The sequence below is a fragment of the Apteryx mantelli genome, chromosome Z (genome assembly GCF_036417845.1).
Source record: "Apteryx mantelli isolate bAptMan1 chromosome Z, bAptMan1.hap1, whole genome shotgun sequence".
Taxonomy (NCBI): domain Eukaryota; kingdom Metazoa; phylum Chordata; class Aves; order Apterygiformes; family Apterygidae; genus Apteryx; species Apteryx mantelli.
The window spans coordinates 19174825-19197817 of record NC_090020.1 but is presented as its reverse complement, the minus strand read 5'-3'; the positions used below and the strand labels follow the sequence as shown (position 1 = coordinate 19197817).

At 39.8% G+C, this 22993-nt stretch overlaps 1 long non-coding RNA gene across 1 annotated transcript; it reads right to left on the bottom strand.

Annotated features, from left to right (window-relative positions):
* Positions 1-670: 670 nt before the first annotated feature.
* LOC136995441 (uncharacterized) lies at positions 671-21079 on the bottom strand. The gene is made up of 3 exons (XR_010887017.1): positions 20939-21079; positions 5301-5455; positions 671-717 (listed from the first exon to the last, which is right to left on the bottom strand). It is a non-coding gene; the product is annotated as an uncharacterized lncRNA (long non-coding RNA).
* Between the last annotated feature and the right edge of the window lie 1914 nt (positions 21080-22993).

Here is a 22993-nt window from a genome sequence, read left to right as displayed (position 1 = left end):
GCAGATCTAAAGACTATTGTCATTCAGACTTTAATCAAAGGGCTTGATGATTTACAAGGCCCTATGGTTTAATCATACTAGTAAGCAGGACCATTTGGCAGAAGAAATTACAGTGTCACTATTACATATGTGTTGCACCTCTATGCCAGGCTCAGATCGCATTTCCACAAACAGTTCATGCAATTTTTACTTAAAATGCTAAAACATGTATCAGGCACAGTTGGGAGAAGAAGCAGTTTACAGTCAGACTGTCTCCTTGATTTGTATTTGGTTTTGTTAAAATGACTCAAACATTTAACAAACATTTTAGGAGGATTCAGTTCCGTCTTAAAAGCTTGAGAAAGCTGTTGCTTCGTTTCTCTATAGAGATTTGCAAGAAACATGGAAAAAATAATATTTGATACATTATTTTTCCAAAGGGAAAATCAGAAAAGATTGTTTACTTTAAGTTTAGGTTCTTTCTATTCATCATTGAGAAGCGCAAAAAAAAAAAAAAGGACATAAAACCTTTCCTTTTTATTCACCCTAAAGCACAGATGAACTAGAGCAATTCTGAGCAATTTCAGCATGAAAGAAACACAATGATCTGAGAAAGAAAACCTGAAAAATGCCTGTTCATCAGACCATCAGAATCCGCAGCCAAATATACAGAGGTTACAAAGCATCCAGGCTGGGGCTCACAGGAGCTGAAAGAATCTAGTCACAGATGATCTCAGACTGTAAAAGAAACAGAAAAAATTTTGAAAAGTTAAAAACTGGTGTACCAGAGGCTATTTGCACCCTGGTATGACTTCAGGATATTAAGAATTAATCCTTTCCTGAGAGGCAGAGACTAAAATAAAAGAGCTGTATATGTCGGTAGGGGAAATTTAAGATATCTGCACAAGATCTACTACATTCCAAGGGAAAATATCAGGATTTACAGTTTTTAGAAGAGTTTTATTTTAGATTTCCTTTTTGTGTGTCATTACATATGCATGCTAGTTCCATCTACAGTGTTTCAAGTTTAAAGTACAGAGTTAGCTGTAGGTTCTTGGGTTTACTGAAAGACGATCGCTGAAAGCTAATGAGATATGTGTAGCCATAAGGGAAACGATCAAGGAAATAATAGCACTGGGCTGACTAGTAAGTAGGGTATTCAACCTGCTGAACTTGGGATATGTGGGTTAAGCAGCTTGTTTTGCTGCTGAAATCATTCAGTAGAGCACTGAATAGAAAACTTCTCTAGAATCATTGAAATGAGAAGATACTCTGTATGAATGCAATAAACATCAGAATTGCCTGGGTTTGGACCAGAAAGTGCAGTGCATTTTGCTTTCATCAAATGAAGCAAAAGTACTTGTGGAAAGTGAAGAGATGCATCAGAATAACGTGAACTTCAGTAAGTGTGTGCAGGACCGTACAACACTCTGCGGCTGGGCTGCACTCCTGAAGAGGAGGCATAAATTTACCGAAAACAGTAGTGAACTTCAGGAACAGGACAGAGAGCTTGATGCTAGAAATCTACCCAATTATAACCTAGCTGCAGAAAAAAAGAAGGTAGCCCAGGAAATTGCATTTACGATTATTCCACAGCTATCGTAACTTGCAGGACCTGAGACGGCAGAGAGAGACAGGCCACCGCCTATGACCGAGGAGGTGTGTAACCTTAGTCTTTAGGAAATAAGCAATCATCTCACTCAGCCACCTTAAAATTCTCTGGGTTTATTTTACCTTATTTACCTCTGTTTTGTAGCTGTGAGATACAGCATTTTCCCTGATAGAGATTCTTTCCCCTCTTCATGAATGCAGGATTATTGAAAATTGAGCCAATCTTTAAGGCAATTGTGTTGCAACACAGTCCTATGTGAGCTGCTGAACAAAGGCTCAGGATGACTCAGATGTGCCTTCATTTGATGGCACCACACTGTTTTCACCTGCCCGATTATCCAGCACTCAAGGGGAAGGCACTGCACCTCCCTAATTGGCAGAATTTATGGCAACTTTTTACCTTTGAGGAAAGTTGCCCTCTGAGGCATGAACTGAAACAGACTCTTTAGAAGCAGCAGCACCACAACCCAATATAGCCATGCCTCATCCTAATTTTCCAACCACAGGTACAATACATGTTCTTAATAGGTTAGACAAGTCTTCTTTCTGGGAGTTTCAATAACTTCTTAAAAAAATACATTCACTAGATGGTCTGTAATTTCAGCTACGAGCCTGTTCTCTATTCCTGGCACACAGCTGCTTCACAAATCTAGCTTGCCCTAGCTGCCACAGCTGGACCTAAAACTTCTGTTAATACTTTGTGAACTAAGATTTGATGCTGCCATTTTCACAGGAAAGTTCGTAGAAAATGATCATGAAAGAGCAGGAAAAATGTGAATGTCGTTTCTTATAAACCCAAGAAATATTCAGTGCTGAAATTAATATTCTTCAGTCTCTGACACTCTAGGACACAGACTGCAAGCATAGATTGTAATTAGACTGCAAACCCTTTGAACCCAAGGTCCTCCACCAATGTCCATCCCAAGAAATGACAGACAGACAGGCAAACTGTAAGACTAAGGTGATGAAGAATATCTGAGACACAAGCCCAGTGACCACAGCTAGATAAAGAACCAGAAGTCATATACTCAGAAGTTCAATTGACTGAAACAGGCAGAGTTTTGGAGCCCAATCCAAATAACTTCGCGCAAGCAGATTTTTAAACAGGCTCTTTTCAGCCTAAAATGAAGAAACTAAAATCCAAGGCGACAAGACTCTTTGCAGTCTAGTTGAAGTGAAGGTTTCCAGTAGCTCAGAAAAGATCCTGACCTTTAATAGCAACAACATCATCTTCTTAAAGTGCAGGGGCTTTGAATCTCAAGGAAACGTAGGTATCTAACTGCTTTAGGAATGAAAAAACTTCAAGGATATTGGCTATGTCTACACTACTTATAGATTACCTAATTCATCATTAGATCAGTATTTTTACCCAGTCAGTCCTCAGCTGAAACCATACAGCTGTTAACCTGAATGCCAACATAATAAAAGCAGCGTTAGATCAGGATGCACACAGACCCACAAGCCTACTGACTCTGGTGTATTCACTCCAGCATAAACAGATATAAGACTAGCAGTAATGCTCTGTGTACCAGTTTCTGAACGGGGACTACATTCTACCTCCAGTCACTTCCCCATTCATGACCTTATCCAAGACAGAGAAAACATAAGCTAAGTGACTTGCAGTACATTCTGCTGCTTTGAAAAATGAAAGAGAAATGTCATTGTGCATTTTAATATAGTGAATGATCTAATTTTGATCTTAAATAGGAACTGATTTAGCAATGGGGTAGTTTGCTATAAAAGAAACATGGCAAATTGAAGCGATTAACTTCTTCACTGAATAACAATTTTGAAATTTCTTCAAGAACCTATGGGAATGTTAAATTCATTAATTTACTCTGACACTGCTTGCTGCATAACATTTGCTGCTGTTACTTTTCTGTAGAATATCTTTGTACATTTACAGTGGACAATTTTTTATTTTTTGATCTCTAGATTTGCTGCAGTTCCAATACAATAGCACCAAAGAAATCAAAAGTAGTTGTATGATAAAGCTGTAGGTTTATGGTATGCCAAAATCACAGGTATTTTGTATCAAAAGGTGTTACACTGTCAGTGTCTGAAGTCAAATTATCATGTATTCCAATATACGTAAGGCATAACTACAGGCTGTTTCACCAAAATAAAGAATTTTGCAGTTTTGCTCCCAAATGCATACAGAATGTAATGAACTGAGGAGTTTGAGATGGAGAGGGTACAGTTACAGTACACTGTGGAAATGTGACTGCCACATGCACAGATACACTTGAGCTATCCAACAGCAGAATGGTCACAAGAGAAAGATCTTCAGCACCAGTTTTGCAAACCTACCTGTGATCATTGCTACCACCATCCGACCTCGCCAGATGTATTAACTAAAGATGTTATGATCTTGTTGTTCTGCAGGCATATCCTGAAACCAGGCTTTGCTTGAACCCTAGAAGCAGCCTTGCTACCTATACCTATTGCCATACATATACTCTTAACATTTCACCTCAGTTGTATAGGCAAATTATACATGGACTGTCAAACAGAAATGGCAAGCAATACAGATTAATATGTGATATAAAATGGGTACGCTTGTTTTTCAGTGCGTAAGTGCAGAATACCCATTTGCTCGCTGCTCAGGGAGACAGCAAAATTTCATGGGCCAATTTTGTGTATGGTGTTTGTAAGCAACTTAGCATCTAAAGGTCTCTGTCCCTTTTCCAAGGCCTGGCTCTCCCCAAAAGACATCCAAATTTTTCTCCTTTGTGTTAGCCCTTACTCATGGCTCAAAGTCTTCTGGATTGCACTCTCTCTCCCTGGACCTCAAACTAAACTCAGTTAGTGACAAAACTAAAGAGTTTCACTTCCTCAGGACCATTTCTATTGCTGTTGCTGCTATGAAAATGATGAAAAAATTTACCAACTCTGGCCAAACTGGTCTTCCCCCAGAAAAATCCTTCTATCTCTGCTCTTGCTGGCAACCAGCACAAATAAGCACCTTCCCTATCCACATAGGATTCAATTGACTCTTACTCAGGGCTTCCAGCTGGAATAGGAACAGGGCTTTTATAGCTTCTCCAAAGATGGTCCTGCCAGCATTGAGCACCAGACACATCTCAACTCTGCACAGTCTGCCCCAAGAAATGCATCTTTTGGACAGAGAAGGCTGTTAATAGTAAGACATAAATCATACAATCTATGAAACCAGCCCTCGAAGCCTTGCAATGTTTTAGCAGAGAGAGCCGTGAAGGAGTTAAAGTAAATTCGGTGGTGACTTCTGAGTGAGCCTCAAAAAACCTCCTGCCACGGCAGGGCTGATGTGAGTGCTGGTGGGGGTGGCTCCTGACTGAGCGGGCGGTATAATAGAGCCAGCATCTCCTTTCCATCGCAGGCATCCACCGCCTGCTCCAACGCACATCAGCTGTTGTTTTCCAGTTTCTTCAGGCCACCTGCTGTCTGTACTAATTTAATAGATAGCAAAGCACTTGGAGAAGAGGTGGGGCACAAATACTGTACTTAGTTGGAGTGGGAGAGGATCTGAAACTAATACAATTATTAAAGTTAGACTGTGTGTACACTACTCTTTTTTAGGCATTAAGTACCATAAACACAGAATTTATAAACTGTCAAGTTTAACGTACTAAAAAGGAGTTATAAAATATGATCCTTAAAGGAGGATTCTGTAAGTCTCCCTTCCTTCTAGATATTCCACAAGTTTAGTGGCAAAAACAAGTGTCTCTCACCTCATGCTATTCTTCTACTTTCTTAGTAATGCGTGGATGCTTGATAATGACACTGGAGGAAATCTTGCTCCCAGATTAGCACTGCAGGAGCGCCTATATCTGCAATGCAGATCCCTGCTGCTGTTCAGTACATGATATCCACAAATGTCAGTAACCTGAGAATGCAAAAAAAAGAAAAAAAAAACTCTATCAGTTATGTGCCACTCTTTTATCCATGGGTCTCAACCATTTAAGAAATCTTAACCATCTAATCATATTTTGTGAATATAAACTCAAAATAAGCAAATAATTTTTGCATCACAATTGGTGAGAATGAAGAGTTCATAGCACTTCAGTACTGTAGATCAGCTGATGGGTGTTTATTTGTTAAAGTATGGTAACTCCTACACTTCTGGGCATCTACCCATGCTCTGGCGATCCAGAGACTTAATTCAGCTCCTAGTTCTTCCACAAAATCTGGCATTTGACTTGAGGCAAGGTACTTCATCTCTTTGGCTCCATTATCATTATCTCAGTCCTCAAGGCTTTACCTGTCATATTTTTTTTAGATTGCAAATAGTTCAGGATAGGCATGCGTGTAAAACTATAGGCCGTTTTTTTAATGACAAGACAATGAGCCTAAATCTGTTTGGAACTTTTGTTATACAAATTATAATTTCATTTTTTTTCTGTTTCTTTAAGACAAGGGACAGAAAGATTAAGAGACAGTAAATCTGAGGAAATCCTGGCAGTAAAACTGACAGTTCCTGACTTCCAGTCTTATGTGCTGTCCATTCAGTAATGCACCCTGAAGCCTTAGTTTCAACTGGTTATCATCCATCTCCAGAAGGACTTTGATATGCTTGAGAGTAGACTTGCTCATGGTTAAAGAAAAATTGTCAAAATGGTTATCTATGATTGTTTTTTAAATCATTGTTTTCTAGAATTTAACACCATGCTAAAGCATGGAAACAAAAACATTAAATCCCTACTGATTTTAAACTTCTCTCTGCACAGCAAATTATGCACCATTCAAGGAAACAAGCCAGGAAGGGCATTAGGGTATTTATGCTCCTGAGCTGTTAGATCATTCATGGTATCACAATAACATCAAAACAACATTAAGAAAAAGAAGTGTTAAACAGCTCCTGTCCTCTTTTGCTGCCTTATTCTATGAAACAAAACAAAAAGTGAATGTTTGTGTACAGGTGCCACTAAGGTTTTTCTGCAGTTTCACAGCATATGGCCAGAAGGGAACACTGTGACCTCCTTTACAACAGAGGCAACAGAATTAATTGCTGTATGAGCTGGAGCATGTCTGTCAAAAATACAACCGGTTCTGTTGAAAAAAAAGGCCACAGTTAGAAATTCACCACTGCTGTTTGTAAGCCATCTTAATGGCTAATTACCTTTGCTTAATACTTCCTTTAATTGATATAAATATTGCCTTTAACTAATAAAATGGTAAATTTAAAAAGAAATAAAGACTGCTGCTTACCTGATTAACACACTGTAAGAGCAGGTCAGTTCTGAGACCAAAAATGTCAGGAGGCGTTTAATTGCTTAAGCTCTGGCTTAAGAAAAACTGTCCTTATATTGGAAATACTTCTTTGTTATGGGAAAGCACAATGCAATAACATAAGAAATATTCTTGGTAATGACAACAATACCAACTTTGGTACAAATTAATGAACAAGTTATTTTTTTCCTCCATTTTAGAGGTCATACTCAAAGCCTCTTTCCAGTATCTGAAGACCATGAAGACACCATGGTATTTCCCAGGACAGTGGACAAGATAATGTTTGTCAGTAGTCTCACGAGTTGTGGTTGCTTAATGTACCATAGCCATGGATGGCAGGCAGAGCTTTAGGGAGACTTTTGAGATGGAAATGCAGTAAAATTACAAAGGCAGGAGATAGCAAGGACAATAATTTTTTGTGAGCCTGTTATGGCAATCCTCATATTGCACAATTCATCAAGGGTGAGAGATGATATTTAAGGAACTAAAAATGAAGCTTTTTAGATTTGTTTTCAAGAGAGTGGTCAGTTTGGGAAGAACACAACCATCTACGTTAGGACAAGACAAGAGATAAAGCAGAGCAGTTTCGATGCTGCAACACTGTTCCTATCTTCTACAGAGGAGCAGGTTCCTCCATTTGAATCTGTCATGGATCAGATACCAAGAAAGTACTATGAAATTGCTATTGAACCTTTTGCTTAAGGGGGAACATGGTGAAACTGCAGCTGAACTTTTTTGCCACTCCCTTCTCTAAACCCCTGCTCCTCAGACAACGTAATTTCACTCAAGAGCCAGGGCTGACATCGGCACCTCAATCTTCCCCAGGCTCCCATCACCACACTCCTTTCTTCAAATGCCCCCAGAGACCTCCACTACCAGCCACAGGACACACAGGACCTGGAAGAGGTCACATATGACAGAAGGACAGAAGGTAGCACAAGGCTGTATCATGGACACTTTGACAGTGTCACCACCTAATAATTTTTGTCATTTGCTCTGGCATTCATTTTGATTTGCAATAATATGTGTAGTGGTAGGATACTCATCATGACTGTAGATACATATGAAATCTATTATAAAAAAACCACATTACACAAAAATTCAGGACTTTTAATGTTCTTGGCCTTGACTGATAGGTGTGCGCATAAAACAAAGCACTGAAATATCCCACAGGAAGATGTAGATATTGCTCTGTTTACTATTGTATTAAATACCATGAAATCAAGTTCTTAGGCTGCAGTGATAAAAGCATGGGATATATAAAGCTGCAATATCTACAACCCAAGCAGACCGTTCAATTATCAAACAGCAATTGATTGGGGCAACGCCTAGGTTTCACAGTACTCAGCACATGTATTACATTGCAAAAAGTCTATTATTGTCAAAGGGAGAAGATGAGAAAAAACATAAGTTTTCCACCTTGAGCATGCAGAAGCAGAGGTACCCTGACCTCCTTGTCAGGATGGGGCTATGGAGAGAATCAAAAACAGGAAGGTGAGGGAAACTGGGAAATGAAAGAGATTTTGGAGATTTGTACCAGGCAGACCATGATCACAGAGTGCATAAATCCTCTGTTTTTCAGAAACAACCCTTTCTTTCTTAGTGCAATTGCTCTTTTGAGTAAATATGCTGGAGGAAGAGAACCACTTAGAAAAACTCCCAGCTGGATCGTGTAGATGGTGGCTGAACCTATCTGAAGATAGCACACAATACCTATAGTTTAATCACTTTCTATTACTTGCTCAGAATAAAATTTACTGTACTGGTCAACACAGCTGAGTTAACCTGAGAGCTTCCACCTCCTTCCATCAGGGTGTCCCAGCCTGTCCCAGGCTCCTGTGCTGGGGAGGGAGTCAGACTCTCAGACAAAACCGCTACCTCATCAGGGTCATGCGTGGTTTTATCACAGCAGCTGGAGAATGGCATCCCAGGGCAAAATCCTACCCCGTTCCTGAAAGGACAATGACAGTGACACAAGCACTGCCATAGGAGCAGTATTTGTCCTTGACTATTTTTAAGCTGATTGCACCTTCTTGCTTTTAACTGTCCTTTGCAGAAGAAGTTTAAACACCTTCCCTAGCATTTTTAGCAGTATTTTTATAACTATCCTTTTTCTAATATTTCCTTAACTGCATTACCTGAGCAAAGGTCATCAGCACTGTTCCAGATGGGTGCATGAAAAGTGGAAATGTACTGTCCTACAGCATGATGATGCTGACTTCAAGATGGTGACTCAAGTTTGGCTATGAACCAACATTTGAGCAAGGAGATGACATACTGGCAGCCTGGTGCAAAGGCAATAGAGGCACATAGATAAATTGATCAGTTAGTCCTAGCAGGATGCAAAGCACTGTGGGATAGCAATTGGAAGTTGGTCAATTTAATGTGAGGTAGAGATGTGTCCAAGTGAAAGCTAGGCCCCATTAACTTAATATGCTGTCAAGTTAACACCCTTTGCACTAGAATATAGGAAACACATTATCTGGCCAGTTAATTCACCTAAAGAGCTGCAGCAAGTAGAGGCAGGTGTTTGCAAAACAAATAAATGCAGTTTAGTGTGAATTAACCCTTAAAGCCCACCTAGGATTTTCTTTACACATACCTGTTTTCCAAAACTGGTGAGTTAATTTCTAATATATGGGAAAACACGTTAGTAATCCATTTGTTTGGATTATTACATTTTCTAATTCTGCTAAACAAAATAATTAGATTGCAAATTGGCATCAGCTGAAAAATGTTGTGAAGCTGACTTTTTCTGATGTTTTTCCTAGAGATTTTTTTCCTTTCTTCTTCTTTACAATCAGTTTCCAAGATAATTGTGCCTCCCTTCACTGAAAATGATAACTGTACTTACGTATTGCCCTGTAGAAAGCAAAACTGCAGGCCTCAGTGAATTCTATCATCATTTCACCCCCTAATGAGAGACATTGTTTGCAGGCACATGAAATTAAATTGTAAGCTCTATTGACTTCAACAACAGGTGCCATTTGTGCAAATCCAAAGGGAACCATTGAATTGTCAAAAAGATTTAACTCTTCCTGACACAGTGGCATCAGATAACATCCTCTTAGTACCTGCACCTCACATAGTCGTAGCATCCACAGTATATAATCTCATCTATAACATGACTGGCATCATGGCTAGAAAGAGCTGAATTAACTGCTAATGAAATAGGTATGCCTTCTGATTGCTGGATTGTAGCAGGACTGCATAGAATAAAATGAGAAAGGAAGAGAGAAATTAAGCTGGAAGAAACAGAATCTGGAAAGCAGCAAGCATTTCAGAAGCTCTCCAGCTGATTTATAAAAATCCTTGATGGTGAAAAAAACCCTCAGAACTGCACTTGGTAAATTTTAGTAGGAAGAATTTCATTTACAAGTGTTCCACACTTCCCCCATAGCCTGGGGTTACGAACGGTGGATAATTACACGATCTACATTTGCAATTAAATTGAGATGATCACTGATAAGCTATACGAAAGAAATCCATGCAGAATCAGGCCTTTGCTGTTTTTGAAACAGTATGGCGCAGTTGTGATCTTACAGATTAAATTAGTATTAGTTCAATGGCTGTTTTTTGTGCAGGAGTAAAACATTGGCACTCTTAGTTCCAGAAAGAAAGACTGCCCAAAGTCCCGGTGCTAAACAAAATAAGAGCTGATGTTCTTTGAGTTACTTCCTTCCTTAATGCTGTTTCTTTCCCTGACATAAGAATTCTGTTCTTGTCAGATAGAGAGTCAATCACTGCTATCTAGCAAGAGAATCCTCTCTGTTTCTGGATATAATTTGATATTTCAATGATGTGAAGAACAATTAAACACTTAAGCATTACATAACTTCAAAAGTCTCTTTTGAGATGAAAAATATGCAAATGATAATGTCTATTATGGTTATGGTAAAATTCTTTAATTTTGACTTGAAAGCAGGGAGATTTCAAGACAGCATGATATATTTGATCCAATGAAATAATCAAACCAACTTTGTATCACTTTGGTGGCGATTTATCTTCTCTGCCTGAAGCAGAAAGATATTCCTGCTGCAATAATGGATTTATGTAGTTTCTCCCGTATCTGTTTCTTTCAGTTTAAGTATTCAGAAATGTGGAGTCCTTTAGTGGGTAACAGCTCCAGGCGTGTAACAGATAGGAGACTTCCAGGAGATGAAGGTTAGAGCGTTTCCTTGTTGAATATGGTTACAGGGCTGCAAGTCAGCGCTCCCGCTCTCCTGGCGGGCCCTCAGATTCGCTTGGCCACGATGTTGGTGGAAAAAGAGAAAGAAAGTCTCCGGGCACTAATGGCTTGCAATTGCACAGGCAGCGCAGCGTCACATAACTCAGGTTTTAATGCCCGACTGCAGGGCAGCCGCGTGGCAGCCACCTCCCTGGGCTTGCCGGCAGCAGCTGCTCCCATGGGAGTTCGGAGAGGCCGGTCGAGCGCCGGCTTCCCGCGGGCGCTGGCGTGGGAGCACAGCCCGCTGCCTTCGGGCACAGCATCACCGCCACCTCGGGGCGCAGCGCGGCGCGGTGCGGTGCGGTGCGGTGCAGTGCGGCGAGCGAGTCGCGCGAGCACCTGGTGGGATAATGCCTGTTTATGTCGGGTAAGAAGGGAAATGTGCTAATAACATCATCTCTGACATTTAATGATGTTGCTTTCATTTTGAACACATCATTGCACAGATATTGAATCCATTCATTTTGGTAATAGACTCGGAGCTGCGGAGTTTCTGCTTTAATAAATAAATAAATCCGAACAACAGATGCTTTTTTTTTGAGGGGGAGGAACAGTCATAACCTCCCCCCCATATTCTAAGTGTTTGCATTTCATGAGTTTTGCTCTTCTGTGTGTGTTTCCATATGTCTCTTTGAAAATCTAATTTCATTTTCCTATTCTTGTCTGCAGCTTTTTCAATTTTCAGATCAAGCTGCATATTACTCTTTGTCAGACTGGTTATTCCAAAACGAATGCTAAATCTTAAATATATTACCCATGTTTTCCAATTTGCCCAGAAAAGCTTTGGTTTACATTTTCTTTTTCAAAGTTGTACCATTTTTTCTTATCAAACCAATTATATTTTGTAATTATATTTCTCTAGCTTGTAAGTAAAAAAGGGAGATTGAAATTAAATTAAAATATTTGTAAAAGCTTCATGGAAATTTTCAGGTTTTGCCAAGGCTTTTTTTATGACTTGCAGAGCCCTGCTATGACCACTGCCACCTTTATTTCCCAAAATTCAATTCCTTGTGCTTTTATGCAAAGTAACATGACCAAAAATATTTGGGCAAAATTTAGTTTGACACATTCAGAGTTGAGACTCACTATGAGACCAAAAGAGCCAAGGCATACACCAAAATTCAGGTCTGGATTTTCCTCCTATTATAGGTGGAATTTTTTGGCCAGTGCATCCTCCACTGACTCTTGTGAAGGTGCACATGGAGTTGAGCCAAGTCCAGAGAGTCACCATATCCAGGTCATACAGAACCACATGTAAACTGTGTACCTGTGTTGCCTAAAGAAAACATGTTGTCTCAGTTACAGACGTCACCCTAAATTCTGCTTACAACTTCCTCTGACTCCAAAGATCCTCCAGCATTTTTTCAGTTGTATTCTGCTAAGTATCTCCCAAGTCTCAGATAAAGCAAGTGTTTTGTGGCTTGTTTCATTGCTCCAGACAGCTCAGACTTAGCAGAGAAATAGGAATGAGAGCCAATAGGATACACAGTACATCATATCTGCTCCATAAACTCTAGGAATATGCACACTGCACAGGAGGGCTGACATTTCAGATATTTTTAAATTGGACATAACAGTCACTCCACATATCTTCTTGTAGAAACGTGGCTCAGTGTGAAAGGAGGAGAGGTTGCTCCAGCTCCTTCTGCGGCTGTGACTGCGAGCAGCACATCCTGATCTTTATCTATGTAGTTACCGGTTCCCTTCGTCGGTCCTATCGACACCTGACTTCTTTCCTCTCTCATCACATTTTCCTTTGCTGAACTCTCTGCCCCTGTGGAGAAAACTGTATACTCTCTTGACAACAAGCTGTACTAAAACAGAAAAGAGGCTATTGCTTTACTGGGCTCTTGCCAAATTCTGCCACTGCCTTACGTTTTTTGAGCAACAGTTTCTTCATGGGTCAAAGAGTAACTGCTGAACAGTAAGGTGTTTCAGCAGGAAGGTAATAAGCTATTAATGAAGATGTTTGAAGCAAAACATGCTTATAAGATGACTAAAAAGGAGCTTACTGAGGGATATAGGTGAAAAGATGGGATAAGAAGTCAACTGTGTAATGCTTCCAGGTTGACTATCCTGTGTTGCATAAGTGGTTTATGGCTCAGCCTAGCTCCATGTGTTAAGATGAAGGACTGCGCTGCTGTGATCTGCTCTTGCAAATCCACCAGATCCGCACTCTGCAGGCAGCTCTCTGCCTCCGCTCTCAGGTTTGCATAACCGGAGCTGTGGGGCAGTGAGGAATAAGGGAAGCCCTATGCCCTTTTACGACAGAGAAGTTGGAGAAGTTTCCTGATTTGCCCTCTCTTCCGGAGTCCGACCTGGTCTCTCTGTTGCAAGTTCTACCAGCTGACTCCATGTACTTCTGTAGTCCTCCTTTTCTTCTGAAGAAACTCCAGCACACAACAGTGCAGGCAGTAACCTAACATAAAGTCATTAGCTGCGCACCAGTGTGGCTGTTAATATATGCAAATCTCGCTCACTAAATCTCAAAAGAAGAACTTTCCTGATGATTTAAGTATTAGGAACCCACATACTTTAAGGAGCTTCAGGGCTAAGTAGCAGCTACAGATTTCACTTTTGGATCTAGATACCCAAAGTGGCAGCTAACTGTCTAAATCCCTTTATGGATCTATCTTGATTTTAGTCTCTCCATTCATCAGTTTCCCATCTACACAGCGGAAACAACAGCAGGGTTGCTGCATGGATTTCCTATGAAAATAGGTACGTTACAGATTAAAAACAGCTCAGATAATCCATCAGCACATGAATGCCATTGATAGATGTCAGAAACAATTGTAAATATCTTTTGAGCAAGCAATTTACATCTCCAATCACATAGGACCTAATATTCACGGGGCTGATGAACCGGCTTGTAACAAACAATAAAAATGGGTTTCTCATTTCATTTTTCTCTGGTTGAAGGCAGTTTTGTGTCTCCTTTCACTTGATATCAATGAGCAGGTCTCCAGCACAGCTGAAACAACACTAGATTTGAAAGATGCACAAACATTGTCATCATCAAACGTATTAGCAGTTATGAAAGACAAACCGAGCCTCTGCCAACAGCTGCAGTTAGTTTCCCCAGTTCAGTGGAAAGGCTGAGAATAATAAAGCAGCTCAACCCATATCCTGGATGTGGCAGGAGGCAGACAATGACACAAGATCTCCTTATAACACAAATTATGGGCCTTTACAGTAGTTCCCATATGAAATATAGCTAGAACCTGCGTTCCAATAATTTTTTTCTGTGCTTGTACAGTGAACACTCCATGAACCAATAACTTCAGAGCCACCTCACCAGAACTCCAAAAATAAAATCCTATCTTTAGTCAAGCAAATTTTAGGCAGGAGCCCAGCTCAAAAAAACTTGATTTGTATTCTTTGTAATGGGACACAAACTGAATTTCTCATGTTATTAGTATCTGTGTCCATATGAAACGGTTCTCAGTTGCCATGTCTGGCACGGCAATAGTCTTGCCTTTTGGAGAGCATTTAACGTGAATGAAATAAAACCCCCCTCCTGACTGCTTTGTATGAGCTTAAGCAGCAGTGAAATGCCTTTATTCTGAAAGGAAAAATTACTGTTTCAGAAAAAAAAAAATTGATTATTACAGAGTGGTTACTTAGAGAGCCCATAAAAAGAAAACAGAATGACAATCACATAAAATTACCACAGTTCTGCAATTGCCTTGGATTTCCTTTTGTTTTGCTAGGGACAGAATTGAACTTGTTGCTGAACTTTTATATACTTTCATAAGGTACGTTAAATTAACCAAAAAAATCTGCATAACAATGTAAATAAAATAAGGGATACCTTATAGTAATATGATAAAGCTGTGACTCTAACATGTACTGTTTAAAGTGTTATCATATGCAGAATCAAATGTTTTTAATTCATTTCACAAATTCATATCCCAAAATGCTGATTTTATGCAAATTTCTACTCAATAGAGACAAAAATGCTATTAAAACAATAAATCTTTTGAACACAGGTCATACTCCATACTATTTTGTAAAAATAGATATAAGCCAAAATATGTAGAGTTTTCTACAATTCATACTGAATTAATATGCATCTTATAAAGCATAAATCAAAGATGGTATCCTTCAGTTCCATATTAACAATAATCAGTAGTTGACAGAAAAGTATGTTCATAAAACTTCCAACGTTGTTTCTGGGCATCCATTGAAAATACTTCTGAAATCCAGTATGCGCATATTTCTACAAAGCATGCTTTGGGACAATGGGTGCAAAACTAAGTTTGAACAGTTGGCACTTTTTGACTGGTATGATTGTAAAGAAAGAATTATTCATGAAAGATATGAACAGAGGGAGGTTACAATCCACTCCAAACATTTTTTCAAATGGTTTCAATCAGCATGCGATGAACTATATTTTAATAAAAGCTTTTTAATGCACATGGGATCCAAAATGTGCTTTCATTTCAGTTACAGGTTTGCACTGCCAAGGGAAAATGATTCTTCACTGAGGAAAGCAGTCTACAAGTATACAACATTGTGTTTTAGTCTTTGTACTATAGGTACAAAATAGGCACTCAGTATTTGTCAGAAACAGTCTTGGTAGAAACAAGCACATGAGTGAGTGATTAGTGCTTTAAAAGTCTCGTACTCTGGAGCACCTTTCTTAACTGTTTTAGGATAAGGCCACACAGAAATCCAGGTTGATCACACATTTGAAATTGTTAACTCTCAATGCAAAGTCAATATTTAAATGTATATACCCCAGTTCTGAAAACTGTTTATTAGCCAGTTAGTTACCTACCAAAGTAGGTAGAAACCTAATTCAGTTCCCATGACAATACCACCTTTCTATGACTGTTCTACTGTCAATATTGTGTTTTCTTGTATACAGGAGAAATCCCAGCCATTAACAGTGTGTTAATAAGGCGCACCAGTAAAATCTTCAGTCCATCTGCAGAGTAGCTGCCATGCATCTCCTTTCTGATATTTTTCTCTAAATGTTCTTTTCAGCTTTAAGCAACTTTCTGCAGCCAGTCAAGCAAACTTCACAAATATGAAAATGACTGCATGCCAAAACTAATGCCCAAATCCCCAAGCTATAACATCAGCATGACTTTAAAGGAATGTTAAATTTGTTTCATATATTAAACTGAAAAGATACCTCCTGCCTGGTCTACCATGATGTGAACCAATAATGCACTAAGAGCATTTATAGACCAACTACAGAGACAATTTTTCTTGAGAATAAATGCTTGGTTATTCAAAAAGATGCCCTAATATGTGGACTTCCGTTTAGCAAGAGGCAGATATAGAAATTGTGAAAGATCATGGTAAGAAGCTGCTCTTCTGTAATCAGATGTCAGCATCCCTAATTAATAATTTCCTTCTAACATGTCACTAGTGTAGTTCTTTCTTTTTGCCTTTGTCCATTTCCAAGCAGGTGACAGTTACAGACTAAAAGCAGAGGCAAGGTCCATCCAGAAAAACAAACTTGGGGGGGGGGGTTAATTAATTTAAAGACAACTGTCCACACATACACACAGAGAGACATCTGCCTAGCTAATGAGCCAACAGTATAACCCTAGGATAATCTGAAACCCTAGCTCTACAAGGGATCACTATTGAATTCCCTCCATTCATGGGATTCCTCTTTTCTCCCAAATCTCCCTCGGTAAACAAACCTAACTAACAAATTCCAACCCAAGGCTAACAGTGCCGGCTTTCCCTTAACACCAGTAGCACAATACGAGTCAAAATTTGAAGTTTAATACCCACAGGAGTAAGTTTATTAAGAGCTGGGTGAAATTAGCAGAGCTGCCTTCCAAGGCGAGAGAGCAGCCTTTCCCAAAGGATTACCCCTAAACCACCAGGGCGGCCTCCCTTTTTTGCTCTGCGCAAGCACGGCAGCAAAATCGCTTGTCTCTGGCAGCAGTGCAGACGGGGGGAGAACCTGAGGGCAAACTGCAAAACTTCAGACTAGTCAGAAGAAGAGGAAAAGAAATGAGGTTTCTAACATACTTGGGAGAGGAAGACATGGAGGAGCCAGTTCTCTACTTATTTTAAACTATGTGCACCTTAAAAACTACATCCTTATTTAAGAAGTGATCCAGTTCCACACGATTATTTTGGCGTTTTAGTAAAATGCAGCTTTAGGGGCTGGACAGCTCATTTCTTACAAAGATGAGGTGGCGGCAGCGCTACCTCGAGGATCTTGCCAACGCTGGGTCCCATCGCATGGTCGTTTCTGAAGAGGCATTGGTTGCACTCTACCAACGCACTCAAAGGACAAGTCAGGTTGAAGAGCAGCAGGAACATCCCAGGGAGGCAAAGGGCTGAAAACGCTCTCGCAGGATTTTGTGAGGGTGCCGAAGGACTGAATTCCCATCCCTCTCCACGCTCACCAAAACCATGCCGTTGGAGAACAAGCCCCAGAGCAGCCCGCAGTGCTGCGTGACCCTCCTTGGGCTAGCAGGGCATGCAGGTATTTCAAATCCTGTTTTTCTCAACTACATCTTCCTTCAAAGGGCAAGATTATTGCCTTGCTGACTAAATAAATGCACTTGCAGACATTAGAATTTTCTGGACCTAAAAGAAACAAATTTGAATCTGCTTCAAGCAGTTTCACCTAGGTAATTGCACTCACTTCTTAACCTTATTCTTCAGGCTCCTCTAAAGTATTTGGCAGGATTTTAAAATGTTAGCACTTGTATTTGTTTGAAAACTAATTTCCATGCTTACAGAAGCTGCATCATCACGGCCCCCACTTTGTGGGGAGCTTTCTCCATACGTCCCCACATGCTCTCCCTGTCCCTCTCACAGGTCCTGTCCTCCGGCTGCAAAGAGCTCGTGCAGATGTTAGCCCCAGAAAACAAAACGTTGCTTCCGGGTAATGCAGCCTCCGGAGATGAAAACCCCTTGGGTCTTGACTGGCTTGGCAAGAAGAAGGGACAATGTTGAATTTGGTAGGCCTAGCAGCTCACCCACCTTCTTGTTTTCTTCTGTTCGTGAAGTCAGTGTGATGCTTCTAGGGCATTGCTCTTTCAAACTGATTGCTCTGGTATCCCTTTTTCTAGGGAGAAAAATCGCTGCCGGTAGCTCAGTGCTTAGCAGGAGATACCTTATTTGTTGCACCTAGCTGTGTAACTTCACATAGTTTACTAAAATTTGCACTTCTAGGCAGAAGTGTTTTAGGGAGAGAATGTCTATGGTTTACAGAGATAGCTGCTTTTTGTGAAGACTCTACATTGCCCTAAATGTAGCTTGGAACTGCTCTTTTCTTCTTTTATTGTTTTCCCTCAATATAAAGCAAGAGGCATTGAGGATAAAAAAACACATTTGATATATTTATCTATGGAAAACATTCAAACTGCCTACTAATAATAAACCCACTAATGCTTAATATTTTTTAATCTATACTTGCTAAAAAGAAACGTCCTTAGTTTCAAGGCTCCAGAAAATTCTCCTCAATTATAAGTTTCAAATTTGAGAGAGACCAATTTTTCTTTTGATGTATTGATGCAACTCAGTAAGTGTTGCACTTCTGAGTTGTTTTTTTTTAATGCCCCACATAATTGCATAATTAGATGCAAATATTACTTAAATAAAAAAACTCATTTTGAAAGTCAGTAAGACTCAGGCACCCAGGAGCAGTGCCTTTTAACCACTTCCCATTTATCTCTTTATCTGCCTCCTATCTTTTTTAAAATGTATCTTTTATACCTCTTCTATCTTTCCTACCACTCCTATCTTTTTTAAAGTCTAATTTAACAATATTTTATATTCTACATGATGAAATACTCTTAGACAGTTTTATTATAAGCACCTTTTTAAAAATGTGCTTAGCTATTTCATTTGTTTTGTTTGTCAAACAGTTATATCTTTCTTGAATTTTCAGTGACATTAAAGTGTTATTAGTCTCAGAGACTAACCTGATTCAAAATGTTCCATTATTTGTTCACTAGCACCCTTGATAGTAGTTTGTTAGCATTAAAGCAGTACTGGGGATAGATTTCTTTAGTTAATTGTATTTCCTTTCCCATCTCTGCAGCAATAGGGTGAAAATATTATAGGCACTATAAAATCAGTGGTTGTATCTGTTTTCTTGTTTTGTTTTGTTTTGTTTTGGGGGGGTGTATAAACAACAATAAATTTGATGTCCTGGGCCCAGGATTTAAAAACCATGAGATTTTTCCAGTGAAGGACAGTTCAACATACATAGCAGAAAACGCTAGGCAATTTGCAGAATTAAATGTAGCATCCAAGACAAATTATCTTGTCCCATTTCATGCACACAGCACTTTTTGACAGTAATGAATGTTATGATATGCATATAAAAAAGAGAATAAGAAAGAATCACTTATAAATCAGTGTATGGTAACCACTTAAAAAGAAAAAAAAAAAAAGAGTATATAAAGATATGCTGAGCAGGCACTGATAAGTCCAGGTAAAGCAGAGTCACAAGATGATCTGATATTATAAAATCAAACATTGATAGTACAAACACAAGCATGGGAATATGATAAACTGAAGCCAATCCATCAAAAGAACAGAAGCCATAAAGCATCTGACAGAAAAAAGGGGATGTCACAGTGCAAGCAGCAAGCTTAATGGGAATACGGGCGCTTCAGCCTTGGCACTTCCCATGAGCCAATAACCAGAACAATTCCTTGAACAGCAGGATTTGCCAGAAATCTAAGCTGCAGCTGATTTTACAGTTCTTCCCAGCACCTGAGGTCAATGATCTGGGACAGTTAGTGAGTTGTAGGCGTATACTTTTGTAACAAGCCCCATTCCAATTCTGATTTGGGGCTAGTGAATGAGGTCTCTAATTGAACTCTTTTTTTAACGCTCTCACAGCAAGTTTACTTACAACCCAGGCAAAAATTTTCACTGACTACCATCACTAGCAGCCAAGAATCTAGTACTATGAATACGGGTAACATGTGGACACCATTTTGATTTGCCCTTACACATTTCCATGCATTCAGGTTGCAATGGTCCTGTTCAGAAGCACAGATAAAGCTTCAAAATAAAAGGACTGCTGATGCCTTAAAGAAAGTGCAAGACATGTTTGAGTGCAATGTAATACCACATATCATAACACCTGGCTTAGGAGAAGGGCAACATCTTTCTAACGGACTGGAAGAAATCAAACGTATTGTCTTATACTTCATACACCATCTCTAGTTCAATCACTACAGTCTTTTGGGGTGCATAGAAATAGTTAAATATCTTGTAAATGTGACTAATTTCCAGCAATTCAGTATATATAAATTCCTCAGTAAAATTCAGCCTGACACTGAACGATAAAGCTTGCTTTTTTTCTCATTCATTACATGAAAGGATTAGCACAATAACAATGAACTTCATGCCTAAACTGAACCATTTTGTCAGCATGCTACCCTTAAATATTCCTAGGTAGCTTCTTTAAAGAACTGACATGCTATTCATGGATTTTCTCTGAGATGGGGTGAATAAGCTAGACTTTCTTTAAATAAGCCACGAGATCCTGTAGTTCCTTTCTTAGAGGATTTAACCTACCTAACTCATTATACACAGACAGATATACTCCTTCCCATTACATTGTACTGAGTCATACACTGCAGCACTACATGAACTTTAATGATGTGGTTTTATCAAAGCCACAAAACATTCAGAATTCAGACTTTTTGGAATATCTCCTAATTTCATGTCCGTGTACAAAAAGATAACACCACACTTTTTTGCCCAACTTTGCAGTGACAAGCTGCCAGCATAATGAAAATAAATACTTTCAGGTTTCATGAAACCTTCTTCCTGATAGATCCTCTTCTGGGTGAATCTTTCACTTTTTCCTGACCTGAATGTCAGGTAGAGGTAGGCAGGTTAACAGACTTATAGCTACATAGGTAAATGGCAGAGTTAAATCTTTCCAGCAGAAATTTTACTTACCACAGATGCAAGTATTGCTGTTTCTCCAAACAAAGAGATGTCACATACCTGACTTGGGAAAAGTGTATGAACCAAATTCCAGAAGTAACTAAAATTTACAGTAATGCCTGGGTTACACTAAATCATAATGAGACCAATCTAGAGCCCATGGAAATCAAGCGAAAGGTTTCAATGCGCTTTTGATCGCTCCCATTAATAGAATTGCTCTGCGAATCACTGCGTCAGAGCAATTCAATGCAAACTGCTTCAGAGGATTTACTGAACTTCCAGAGCCAAAATGTTGGAAACTCACAGAAAATAAAGCAAAACTCCCACATGTGCTTCTGGATTCTTGCAAAAAGTATCCCATTTGGAATGCAAAACACAGAAAAATTATGCTTGGTATTATTGCAGGAATTAATTGCCTTGGTACTCCTTCTAAGTAACACTGCTTCCCCACAGTCGTGAGCCATTGGTAAGGATAGTTTGTTTGTTTGTTTGTTTTTTCTTTAAGAGCCACACTGGCTGCCAGAATGATAGTTCAGATGAAACCATATCAGTCCCATGTGGGGAAGCCCAGCTAAAACCTTCTGTGCTTACAAACACTTTGGCAATTTACCCATTGCAGATCCCAGCTTTATGTCCCTCTTCTCTTCTTCATTTCTCGCTCTCTTTTCATGCTTGCATCACATAGCAAGGCCATATAGCAACAGCAAATCAATCACAGCGACAAAGTGAACTTGGAAATGAGTAGACCCACAGCCAGAAGAGAATGTCTTCTCCCTGCCAGTGCTCCATAACCTCCCCGAAGTCCGAGTGTGGATCACAGAGACAACCTCATCGAGGTGTCAGGACACTATGAGTTTTTGCTCTGCCAACCCTTGCTTTGGCACTGTATGTAATGTCTAACTTTCCTATCTCTTCCAACCCAAGCGTTCCTCTCCGCTCTGTGCTTCCAGATCCAACCTGCCTAAGAATAATTCAAGTCCATAATATTCCTTTTCAGTTCCACGCATATTGCATTTCTGCATACTCATTCCAGGAAACAGGTCATCTGAATTCAACAAAACAGTGACTTTTTCATTTCCTTTAGTTTTATCCCCTGTGCACCTCACGTCACTGACTCTTCCCTCGTGCCAGGTTCCTTGGCTCTGAGCTACCCCTCCAAGTCCCAGGAAGCAGCTATGGTGGGAACCTCTTCCTTGACAGCTACATTTGCTCCTTAGGTTTGGCCCCTCTGGAGGACTTCCATCATATCACCTGGTTGCCTGAGCTGTCCAGGCTGCCTGCTGCTGCGCTTGGGCGAATACCGACCCAGGGCAAGGCGATGTGCGTCCCTTTTGCATACGCTGCCACCTGCACAGGATCAGGAACGAGGTGCTCAAGCCAAGGGAAGGCACGTGAAGACCTACCAGGGTTAAAAGGAAACCCTTGCTACTATGTGGAAGGGAATACTTTTGTATTTATGTAAAATCTGGCCATTTAGGCAATAAATGAAACCTGTGTGCTTACTTGTGTTTGGCTAGCCATATCTTTCAGTCTTCTGCAAAATCCAGTCCTGTTATACAGCGGATTAACTACCTTGCTGTGATATTGCATGCACAAACAGCAGTCAGATACTTCAGTGTCAATAAAATTTATTTTACAGGAAGAAGAGCAGCAGCTGCAGGAAAAACAACAGCAACAGCACAGCAAAGAGAGCTAGTAAGGTCTCTCTGACTAAGCAGTGTTGCCCACCCTGTAGCTAGGAAGTTGCATCTCAGCGAAAAGACTTATTTACCTCAATCTAAAATAAACAAGCCAGCGCAGCGAGAAGTTTTATGTATCCCAGAAAATGCAGCTGCAAAAGACAAGGAACTTGCAAGCTAATGACCTGCCTTTCAGATGTGAGCTGAAGATATAGCCATTACTTAATCACAAAGTTATTACTTCTCCCAAGCATTTCAGTGATGCTGCACGTGCAACAAGACACAGAGTATTACTCTGTCCTCCTTATCCGGTTCAGGCAGTCGGTAAATGTTTAGTACTTCCCCACTGAATCTCTCCACTGCTCTGTTATATTTGGGTGCTTCACAG